This window comes from Panthera leo, chromosome D3 (genome assembly GCF_018350215.1).
Source record: "Panthera leo isolate Ple1 chromosome D3, P.leo_Ple1_pat1.1, whole genome shotgun sequence".
NCBI classification, from domain to species: domain Eukaryota; kingdom Metazoa; phylum Chordata; class Mammalia; order Carnivora; family Felidae; genus Panthera; species Panthera leo.
In genome coordinates, this window is record NC_056690.1 from 17,608,878 (window position 1) to 17,620,124 (window position 11,247).

At 53.2% G+C, this 11,247-nt stretch overlaps 1 long non-coding RNA gene across 1 annotated transcript; it reads left to right on the forward strand.

Moving 5' to 3' along the window:
* The first annotated feature begins 5 nt into the window (after positions 1-5).
* LOC122203027 lies at positions 6-3,826 on the forward strand. The gene is made up of 2 exons (XR_006195027.1): positions 6-155; positions 3,397-3,826. It is a non-coding gene; the product is annotated as an uncharacterized LOC122203027 (long non-coding RNA).
* Positions 3,827-11,247: the final 7,421 nt, after the last annotated feature.

The following is an 11,247-nucleotide window of genomic DNA, read 5'->3' on the forward strand; positions in this document are numbered from 1 at the left end:
GTGAAAGAAGGAAGCGAGAATGTGGTTACTCAGACAGGGCCACGTGACGGCCCACACCCCCTTGTTTGTGACAGTTTTGGTGACAATGTTGATTGAGACTGGGTGGGTGGTGACGGACTGGGACCTGCTGAGCCCGGGAGCACTCTGGGGTTCTGGTAGGTATGAAAACGCCAAGAAGCATCTAGAAGATTTCTGGGGAGGGCTGGTTAAGGAGGCCCCAGTGCGACCCCACGGTGATGGAGAGTAGGGGTGGGGTGACCCTGCCCTGGAGGGAAGGCAGTGACCAGATGCAAATAAGGACGGTTCTAGACTCCTGTCCAAGAAGGGAGCCGGGGTGGGAGAAACCACAGAACGCACACCTTCCTGAGGTTTGCAAATACGATGCAGTCATTCCTTCCAGAGTCATCTCTAGATGCACAGGTGGTCCTTTCAGCTCCGATCGGTAACTTCTCTGAGGAGCTAGATGGCAAGATGGCAAGATGTCCATCAGGGCAAGACATGCTTATTTTATTTCTCCATCTGGACTCGCTCATTTGGCCACGTCTGGCACACCAAGGCTGCGTGCTCGGAGGTCCAAAAGCAAGCAGTTCTGGGCTCTGGCTCCAGAAGCTCTTCGTCTGGTGGGGAAGCCAGCAGGTGAACCAGTAAACAGACCATTACACTCAGTATTGTCACCCTGCGGTGAGCGAGGGAGGGGCCCCTAAACCACCCTGGCCAAGGGAGGGGCTGTCAGGAGAGTCTTCCAAGAAGTGGTGCAGGGATGAGAAGTAGGGGTGGGCTGGGTGGGCATCCCAGGCAGAGAGCACAGCGTGGCCAATGGCCAGGAGACTAAGAGAGCACAGAACTCTCAAGGGAGTGAAGGAAAGCATCATCTCCCGGGGTCTGGCCTGTGGCTTTGTATAGGTGGGATGCAGGATGTATGCAGACAGGGTTTCTTACCCTACCTCACACACAGGCAGTTTTAAAATGGAAACCGGGGGCGCCTGGGGGGCTCAGCGAGTTGGGCGGCCAACTTCGGCTCAGGTCATGATCTCACGGTTCGTGGGTTCGAGCCCCGCATCAGGCTCAGGGCTGACAGCTCGGAGCCTGGAGCCTGCTTCGCATTCTGTGTCTCCCTCTCTCTCTGCCCTTCCCTCTCTCTCTCTCTCTCTCTCTCTCTGTCTCTCTCTCTCAAAAATAAATAAACATTAAAAAAATTTTTTTAATGGAAACTGGAAACCCAGTGGGTGTTCACCACTGGGGCCTCCATCCTGGAAGGGACCAAAAACTCCCCCGGTCTGCAGAGACAGGGAAACTGAGGCCCCCAAAGGGAGGTAAGAATGTAGAACTTCCCACCCTTCCCCAGCAGGTTTGGAAGTAGCCAGCCCTCAGGAACAGGGACTGAGAAGCTCGAAACAGACCCACGTCGGGGCTGGAGGCCACTCTCAGGTTATAGGAGTTCCAGATCAATGTTTTAGCCCGCGTTCACAAGCATGTCAGAGACAGGACAGCCCCTCCTCTGGGAACAGCCTTGGGTCCCCACCCCTCAGACCAGCTCATCCTGAACCAGAATCCATTACCAGATCCACAGTTCTGACACCAGCAGTGAGGCCCTGAAGACGCAGAGGACAAGGGGAGGGCGGTCTCCCTTCCTGGTCTGCCGGAGACCGACCGGGTTCTGGGGATGCAGAACTTTCCGGCTTAAAACTGGGTATGTCCCTGGCCCCTTCCAGGCCAGGGGGCCAGGAGAGCCGGCCGTCTGCTAAACTCTGAATGGGCTATCAGAGGCTGTTACCCCCACCCGCGGCGCTGGGGTGGAAGGACTGGCCGAGGGGGCAGGGCCGGGGGGGGGCAGATGCAGACCCCCACACTCCCCAGATGTATCCCTTCCTCCCCCTCCCAGATGCAGCCACACGCTGCTTCTCTAGAGGGTCGGGCACAGCCTGGGGAAAAGGAAACTGTACCTGGTCCTTTATGCCATCTGTGAGCTTTGCAAACCATCTGGGAGCAGTGCCCTACAGGGGACAACTCGCAAGGCTGGGGAGCGGGGCGGATAACTGGCCTCGTACGACCTGTGTGACCTTGGGCAAGTCGCTTCTCTCGAGCCTCTGGCTGCCTCACCTGCAAAGCCGAGCAGCACAAACGCTTACCATGGTCCTTGGCCTCTGCCACAGGCCAGACGCCGCGCATCGTATCGGCTCATGTACTGCCCAGAGCCGTCTTTGGAGGTGGGGAAACTGAGGCTCAAAGCGAGGTCACACAGCGTCGGCGGCAGACCCAGGTCCGGGCAGCCGGAAGAAAGCCCAGCCCTCTGTCTCGGCGCCTGGCCTGTGATCGTGCTGGCTGAAGCGCTCGGTGTAAAAAGGGAATAACCGGGGGCCGGCAAACCCTTTCAAGGGAAGACTCGCACAGCTGAGCGGACCTCGCAGAGGAACAGACGTTGCTAAGAGCGCTCCGCCTCGCGCGGTCTGTGCGGAGCCCATAAAGCCACATCTCATGGCACCTAACACCTGTGAGATCCAAGCATTCAGAGTGAGCGGGTTTCCACTCCTGCAAGTGGGGCCCCGAGAAACACTCCCCAAAAATGCCTTCCGAGACGGGAGCAATTATACTTAAGGTGAGAGAAACGGTGGGGAAAAAGCAGACCGGTCCCACCCTCACGGAAGCCTGCCCCCTGATGAAGCGTGAGGCAGGTGTTAAAGTCACGCCGTGCAAAGCGCTCACGCCTCGTTAGTGGAAAAGCAGGGGTGAAGGTGTATAAAGAGCAGAGTCGCAGCAGAGGGTGGGTGCTCAGCGGAGGCACTGAAAGAAATGCAGGGCTCATCTCTGACTGGCCCAGCGATGGGTGGCTCTCCTCTTGCCCGTAAACCTTCCTTCCCTATATTTTTAAACAGAAAAATAGACATAACAATCTACATGTTGACCTTGTTATCAAGAAACAGAGATTTTAAGCAAGGCCAGGACTTTATAGACACCCTAGATTTCAGAATGACTAGACATTTGCTGCCTTGGTCTGTCTCCACCCTTCTGGGGTATTCTGGGGACGGCCTTACCCACACCCCAGCCCTGTGTTTCTCGAGGCTTCCAACCGTGGTTTCCTAAGGCCCCTTGGCTGCAGCAATGGGCCAGTCAAGTCACTTCCTCTTATGCTCCTCAGCCTGACTCTGAAGGATTCTCCAGAAGGGGTTAGAAACCCACTCAGACATCATAGACTAACCGCCCCCGCCCAGAGGGCAACTCCTTTCCCTATAACAGGAGCAAGGGGCTTTTTCTGTAAAGGGCCAGAGGCTAAATCTTTTCAGCTTTGTGGATCTGTCTCAAATATTCAACTCCGTGGTGGTAAACGTGGAAAGAGCCGGTCCGTATGTAATGAATGGGCGTGGCTGTGCGCCAGTAAAATTTTCTTTGCAAAATCAGGTGGAGAGCCAGATTTGTCCCACCGGCTGATCCCTGACCTAGAGAAATGAAGAGACACTGGCTATGGGGAGAACCGAACTGGAATAAGAAGTGACCCACCAGGTCCCCACGGATGGACAGAATGAAACACGGGTCCCCCTCAAGACTAGGCTGCTGGCTTTCTCGGCGCAGGGCACATTTATTGAGCCCTGACAAGTGCCAGGCACTGGAATGAGCCCCACCTAAGACAGATGCTATCCTTGCCTTCTGGGGGCCTTCAGATTCGTGGCCAGGCCAAAAGCCACAATCCAGGGTCACCGAATATAGCCAGGTGGAGAGCACAGGTCTGAGAATGAGAATTGGGTCCTTTAAGCTTGCTGCGTGGCTTTAGGCAATTCACTTGAGCTCTCTGAAAAACGGTCTCATCTGGAAAACGGAGGCGTGAATGCTTAGTGCAAAACAACGCAAGGAATCAGTGAAAGTCCAAGAGCATGTTTTTTGGGCTGCAGATGTAGGCAGAGCCCAATCGCCTCATCTCTGACTCCCTGAGTCTCTCCATCTTAAAACTTCAGAGTGGCTACAGGTCTCCGGCCCCCAGTCCTCAATGGAAAATCCTTGCTCCAAGTTCAAGAACAACTCTCTGCCTGTGCAGGATTCAATGGCTCCCCATTGCTTTTAGAATAAAGACTCAAATCCCTGACATGGTAGCCAATGCCTTGCCCCCCCTCTTCCTCTCCAGTTCATCTCATCCACATGCCGCCTTGTTCCAGCACCTTCTTCTAGTTCCTCTCATGTTTCCTCCCGACACAGGACCTTTGCACGTACAGTTCCTTCTGCCTGGAGCATTCCTTACTGCTCATCACCTGAGTAACTCCTACTCACAATTCAGACCCAGTTCATGTGCCATCTCCTCAGAAAAAGCCTTTCCTGACCGCCGGCCCCGCTCTGTGATCTCACAACACTGTGCCCCTCCCCAACGCACATGTGGTGACTTGATACATCTCTCTGTCTCTGGAAAGCTCCAGAAGAAACCCAGGCCTCTTTTGGCCACTGTCGCACCTCCTGGGCCAAGCACAGTGCCTGTCGTATAAGCATAACAACGGCTCACATTTACCAGGTGCTTCTTCATGCCAGGCACTGTCCTAGGCGCTTGACATATTTGTCACAATGATGCAAATTGACAGTTTAATTTGTCCCAATTGCCTCACGAGGTAGGTAGTATTAGCATTCCCATGTTTGGATGGGGAAAAAAAAAACCCAAAGCCCAGAGAGGTTAAGTAACTTGCCTGAGGCCAAACAGCTAGGAAGCCAAGCAGGAGAGCCAGGGTTTAAACGAGAGCCTGCGTTCAATCAGAGTAGAATAAATATACAAATTATCACAGCCCCTCCTGGCAGACGCTGCCTGTTGTGATTGGTCCCCCCCCACTTTACAACAGCATGTGATCTGCTGGGGTGTGAAGGAGCTTGCAGGTCAGCAAAGCCAGCAGGTGTGAGGTTCCTCTCAATACAGACCCAGATCCCGTGGTGGGACTAGCCTGGGGACCAAGGGCCATTTGTGGGGGGGGGGGGGGGTGGAAATGTGCTGCAGGGGGTTAACTAACCCGTTCCCGCTGGAGCAACCCCATCTTAAAGCTCACTGGGTCCCGACTTGGACAACAACAGACTGCATATCCAAGCAGCCTACAGCCTCCTTATTACTTGGACGCCCCCTAAGCGGCTGTCCGTGCACGAAGGGCAATTTTGCTTACATTAGCCGCTGCGTGAAAATGCTCGCAGCCGCCACGTGATGGTGCTTTCCATCAGCTTCGCGGTGGCCTATCCGGGTTGCACTTTGCTCCTCTCTTCTATCTGGGCGGGGAGTGGAGCAGGGAGGGGACTGTGCACACCAGTGACAAGTTCACGGCGACGACGGTTAAGTTCTAGAGACACAGAGGGAGCTGCAGGTGACCAAAGCCAGCAACGCTTAGCTTCGACCTGGTATTTGCCAGGCGTAGGCTGGTCAACTATGCGCTCAGCTAGCGAGGAAAATGAGGGAAAAAAAAAAAATTAAACACTCGTGGAATCCTGAAATTTCATGGATGGGCACGGACTGTACCTGACAGGTATAGCCGAGATCCGAAAAGCCATTTGGAATTTGCTGGGAACTCACCGTGGGCACCCTCCGTCCCCCAAAGATGCCCATTTCCCTGAAAATGGGGAAAACCGTGGGCAAGGTGGGGCCGCAGCTCCCCTAGAATCATGCCTGCCTTCTAAAGTGGCCATTCTGCCTCCTAGGAAGCTGAGGCTCAGGGAGGGGCCCCGGGCGGATTTGAGCCCAGGTTGGCCAGACCAGACCACAAAACCTGCAACTTCCTACTGAAGCATCCAGCTGGCTGTGTGGCCTGACCTCTCTGGGCAGCACCGGGAAATTACCCGTCATGGGATCCTTTGTTCAAATGAGAGTAAAGATCTCAGAGAGCACAGAGCTGCTCTAAGGAAAGGCGGGGGCGGGGGCGGGGGAGGGGCCACCCTCAACTACCTGCCCACCCCCCCCCTTCCCCAACACACACATCCTCTTTGATTGAAGGGAGGGCTCACAGCTGTGATTTGCCGATTTGAATCATCTAAAAGGGAAATGGCCACTTGGGGGCCCACCGCAGCTGGGATGCAATTCCCCTTCTCAAACGGCGGCAGACCCTTGGGGAGCCCTGGATTCTGGCTGTCACTCTGGGCAGCTCCGGGATGAAAGGCTGCAGAGTGAAGCTGTTCCTCCAGAGAGACGAAGAACAGGGGTTCCCCAGGGTTCAGTGGGTCAGCTTTGGTGCCAGAGGGTGGTCGGCGCAGGGGCTGTTCCCAGACCCGGAAGGCCAGAGGGTAATCAAGCCTAGAAATGTGCTCCAAACTCAGGCATTTTTTCCAACAGTAGTCGCTGAAGGGATCAATGCCTCCAGCACCCACCCCAAGCACGGGGCAGGGAGGTACAGTGATGGAGAACTCCGGACTCAGACCTCACGGGGCTCTGATGATGGAGAAAAACCGCCACGAGGAAGGAGTCTTGGGTGCAAACTCCTAACTGGCTTCAATGGCAATAGGATTCCTGGGATAGCTGGTGGCACTTAAGGTTAGAAACGTAGCTGGACCTTATGCGTGGATTTAGGGAACTCAAGGGACCCAGAAGCCCCTTCTCCATCACCACACACCTGCTCTGCCTGCTTGCTCCCTCACATCCCCAAATCCCAGGCCTCTGTGAAGGGAAACGTGGATTTGGCACCGCTGGAGGTGGCTCCAAAGGCGGCGGCGGCGAGGGGGGGGGTGGGGGTGGGGGGTGCTTTGGCCCAGCCAGGGGTCAGCGGTGCTCAGGGGAGGGTCATATCCTGGAAGCAAAGTACTGCCATGTGGACAGTCCAATAGATGCCCCCACCCCAGATCGTGTCCCTAGTTTCATTCATTTATTGAGCAAATATTTCTTAATACAATATGCCAGATTCCAGGGATAACAGTGAATGAAAGGTGTTCCTGTCCTGGGGGAGTTTACATTCGCTTCAGGGGAGACGATCTGATCTGATCGGATCCGATCCGAGTCTCCACCAAAGGTGCTAGGTCTTCGTGGAAATAAGGTGTTATGGGGAGGGGGGCAGGGGAGGGAGAGCAGTGGTGAGCCTTGCAGACACTGGGGTGGGGGGAGGATGGGTGGTCTGGAGAGAGCAGTATGTGGGAAGCTCAAAGGCAGGGGGTCTCCTGAAAACCAGGGGACATCATCAGAGGAGGTCGGGGAGGCGACGGGGCCAGCCAAATGTGGGAATCTCAGCTTTTGTTCCGAGAGGAGACGCCATGGAGGGTTTTGACTCCATAAATACAGGGATCAGCAAGCTTTTTCTTAGTGGGGCGGATGGTAAACATTTTAGGGTTTGTAGCCAGTCTCTGGTTGCAACTAAATTCCGAGCATGTAAGGCAAAAGCAGCCGTTAACTGTGGCTTAAACAAATGGGCGCGGCTGTGTTCCCATGAACTTTATGGACATTACAACTTGAGTTTCATATGCCTTTTACTTGTCACTATTCTTTTTTAAAGTCCCCCCCCCCCCAATCATTTAAAAATGTAAAGACTATTTTTCCCTTGTGGGCTATCACAGAAACTTTCAGAGGGTTGGATTTGGTCTGTGGACCTTACTTTGTCCTCATCTGCCTAATACCTTAAAAGGTTATTCTGGCCACGGTGTGGAAGACAGACTTATTAAAGCAGGGAACAGGAAGCTTGGTTTAGAAGCTCTGACAGTTTATGTTCATTTTACTGGGCCAATGGGGGTACCTAGATTATTTGGTCAAATATTCTGGGTGTATCTGTAAGGGGTTTCCAGATACTAACATGTGAATCTCCAGATTGAGGAAAGCAGAGACTGCCCTCCACCGTGTGGGTGGGCATCACCCAATCAGGTGAAGGCCTGGATAGACCAGACAAGGAGAGTAAGGGAGATCCCCTTGCCCGACTACCTTTGAGCAATGATTTTTTGTTGCCTTTGGACTCAAATGGAAATATCAGGCCTCTTGGGTCTCCAGTTTGCTGACAGGAGACCTTGGGACTCGTCAGCCTTCAAAACTGTGAGCCAGTTCCTTATAAACGAACCTTTTTCTTTCTGTATATGTACACATCCTATTGGCTCTCTCTCGAGAACCCTAACGCAGAAGCTCGGTCCACATTAGGGATGACAGGGCCATGGACTAGCGGGTTAACGGTGGCAGTGTGAGAAGCAGCTGGAATATGGACGTATTCTAAAGCTACAGCCAACACGAGTAGCTGGCGGAACGTGTGTGGGATACGAGAGGAGACAGGAATCAGGTGGGGTGGGAGGCAGGGGGCAAGTCAAGGGAGCTCTCATAGACGAGGCTGAAGAGCATGACTTCGTCCTAGAGACAAGGGGAACCACTTGTGTCCCCCTCAGAGATCTCGACAGATTCTGTTTTAGAAAACATCACTCTGGAAACAAAAAAGGGAACAGGTGGGTGGTGTTAGAGGAACCAGTTACGAGGCTCTTCCTACAATGGTCTGGTCTCTCTACAACGGGAAGTTTCTGGCAGGTGCACAGATGCCTACATGGGATCCTCCACCTTGCCATTTTCTATGGCACTTTAATCCAGTGCCCCTTGTGAAAAGCGGCCAGGGTGCCAAGAACTCACTTTACTGTCTTGGGGGACGCGTGTAGTTGAGCGTGGCCAGAAGCAGCCCGGCAGTTTCTTAACCGTGAGGTGCCTTTTCTATCTTCTGTGACCCAAGTATCATCTAGGCGCGGAAATGAACCTGCAACAACTTCCTGTTATTTATGGGGCAACTTCCCAGTTCTCAGACCTATCTCCGCATAGCCCAAAAGCTTGGATTTTGTTGCTGAAATACTGATGGTTGAGGTCTTGACCCTCAGGGCACCGAGCTGCGGTCCGAACACCGAACAGCTGGACCACTTGGTCATTTGCTCAACTACAATTTCCTCTGGACCTTTACACCCTCACTGGAAAAGTAAGTATTCGCCCAGTGAATGTCAAGACAAACAGAACCACGTCTAGTTGGCGGCGGGGGCGGGGGAGGGGAGGGCGCGGTTTGGAAGTAATGAGAAGACAGCAGGTCTGTGAGGAAGGCGGGGCCTGCTGCCGGGGACCAGAGGGGGCCCCCAGGGGAAGTGAGGCTCAGCAAGTCTGGAAACCCACCCTCTCAGCTTCTGCAGCCCCTCAGGGCCCCCAGGCGTCCTGTGCAGGGTCCCCTTGCCACTGTGATCTATCGGCATCACCTGAACCAGCCGGCAGCTCACAGCACAGGCACCACGTGAGCCTCTGCGACACTGATGACTGCTGGACCCCCAACCTGGAGCGTTCCCAACACCGGCAGCCGCCCACTGGGCTTCTGTCTGAATCATTTCTCTCCAGCGCTGCTGCAGACCCCCACGTCATCCTTTCCAAAAATATTCAGTCTCTGAGACCCGTGTGAGGAAGCCTCTCCATTTAAAACAAAAAACGAGGCACCTAGTGGTTTTGGTAACAGAAGAGATCTTCCTTCCCAAGCTCCCGAGTCGAGCAAGCTGCAGTGGATTCGAACTTTCCAGTCACCGGAGCGGTGTTCCTCATCCAACACTACGCCCCCACCCCCCACTCCCCGTGTACTAGCCCTGGCTCTTAAAATCAGTTGTCTTACCTGGCTGCGTTTCCACACAATAAAGGAAAACTACACTGAATTGCAAAGATTTCAGCAGCTTGTCTAAGCTCACCTTCCTCCACATTTCCACCGACCTAACCAACTTAGCGGCCACCTGACCCTCGAGGACCACTGGATCTGGAGCAGTCTGTCCCTTCGTCTCTGTCCCACCTTTTCCAGAAACTTGCAACTGGGGGAACAAAGCTCACTATGCCTAGTGACTCCTAGCACTGTCTGTCCTTCCACCCCTGTTGCTGACAGACTCAATTCCCAGGGGCCAGGAGGGAATGCTACGGGCGCATCAGCACAGATCACCCCCTTCGCAAACAGAGACAGCGGCTGGATCTGAGATCAAGCACATTACACGAAATATATTAGATGCATTAGATGGAAATATACTTCATATCTTACTGGTTGAAAATATATTTCCCAGGTTCCATGACCTTCATTTTTTTTTTGACATATTGAAGTCTTATGTAATTTCACTTTAACAGAGCCAACGTTATCTTTTCCTTTGTGATTTAAAACGTTTTCCCCCAGACAGAAGTCTGGGTGGAAAAGGGCTTATTTTTTCTTCTGAACTTGAAAATAAAGTTTCCTTCCGTTTAACTACTGACTCTATCAGGAATATACACTGGTATCGTCGGGTGGCTCTGAGGAGTCCCTGCCTCCAGAACTGGTCATGGCACGCCATCATTTCCTGCCCCACCCCCTGCCCCTGTTGATTTAGGATGTTTAGGATCCCTGTTTCCACGGATTACAAATTCATCACTCATACATTAAAAAAATTTTAAGTTTATTTTGAGAGAGAGAGAGAGAGAGAGAGAGAGAGCGCGCGTGCGTCCAAGTGGGGGAAGGGCAGACAGCAAGGGAGAGAGAGAATCCCAAGAAGGCTCTGCGAGGTCAGCACAGAGCTGACAGGGTGGGGGTGGGGCTCGATCTCACAAATCATGAGATCATGACCTGAGCCGAAGTCAAGAGCCGGACACTTAACTGACTGAGCCACCCCGGCAGCCCATACATTAATTTTAATAACTTGTTTTTTATGTCTTAATGTTTATTTTTGACACAAGAGACAGAGTGCGAGCAGGGGAGGGGCAGAGAGAGGAGGAGACACAATCCAAAGCTGGTTCCAGGCTCTGAGCTGTCAGCGCAGAGCCCGACGTGGGGCTCGAACCCACGAACCGTGAGATCATGACCTGAGCCAAAGCCGGACACTTTACCGACTGAGCCAGCCAGGCACCCCTTAAATGTTTTTTTTTTTTAATGTTTATTTTTGAGAGGGAGAGACTGAGCATGAGTTGGGGAGGGGCAGAGAGTTGGGGGGGAGACACAGAATCCGGAACAGGCTCCAGGCTCTGACCCATCAGCACAGAGCCCGACGTGGGGCTCAAACTCACGAACAGCAAGATCATGACCTGAGCTGAAGTCGGACACTTAATCAATTGGCCACCCAGGCACCCCTACTTTTAATGACTTTTGTCTGGGAGTAAAGACATTTGTGTGAGATAGAAAACTCAGGAAAATCTAAGTCAAAACTACCCACCACTGGTACCTCCACATAGAAACAAGAAAACTTGGGTTTATTCTACATGTAAATACACACTGTATATGCGTACGGCCTCAAGAGGGCTTGTGGAGAGCAATCGGTCCTGGGCGGTTAAAGTTAACCAACCCTGCTAGACTAATCTTCCCTCTTCTCGTTCCTGAAGAGTTC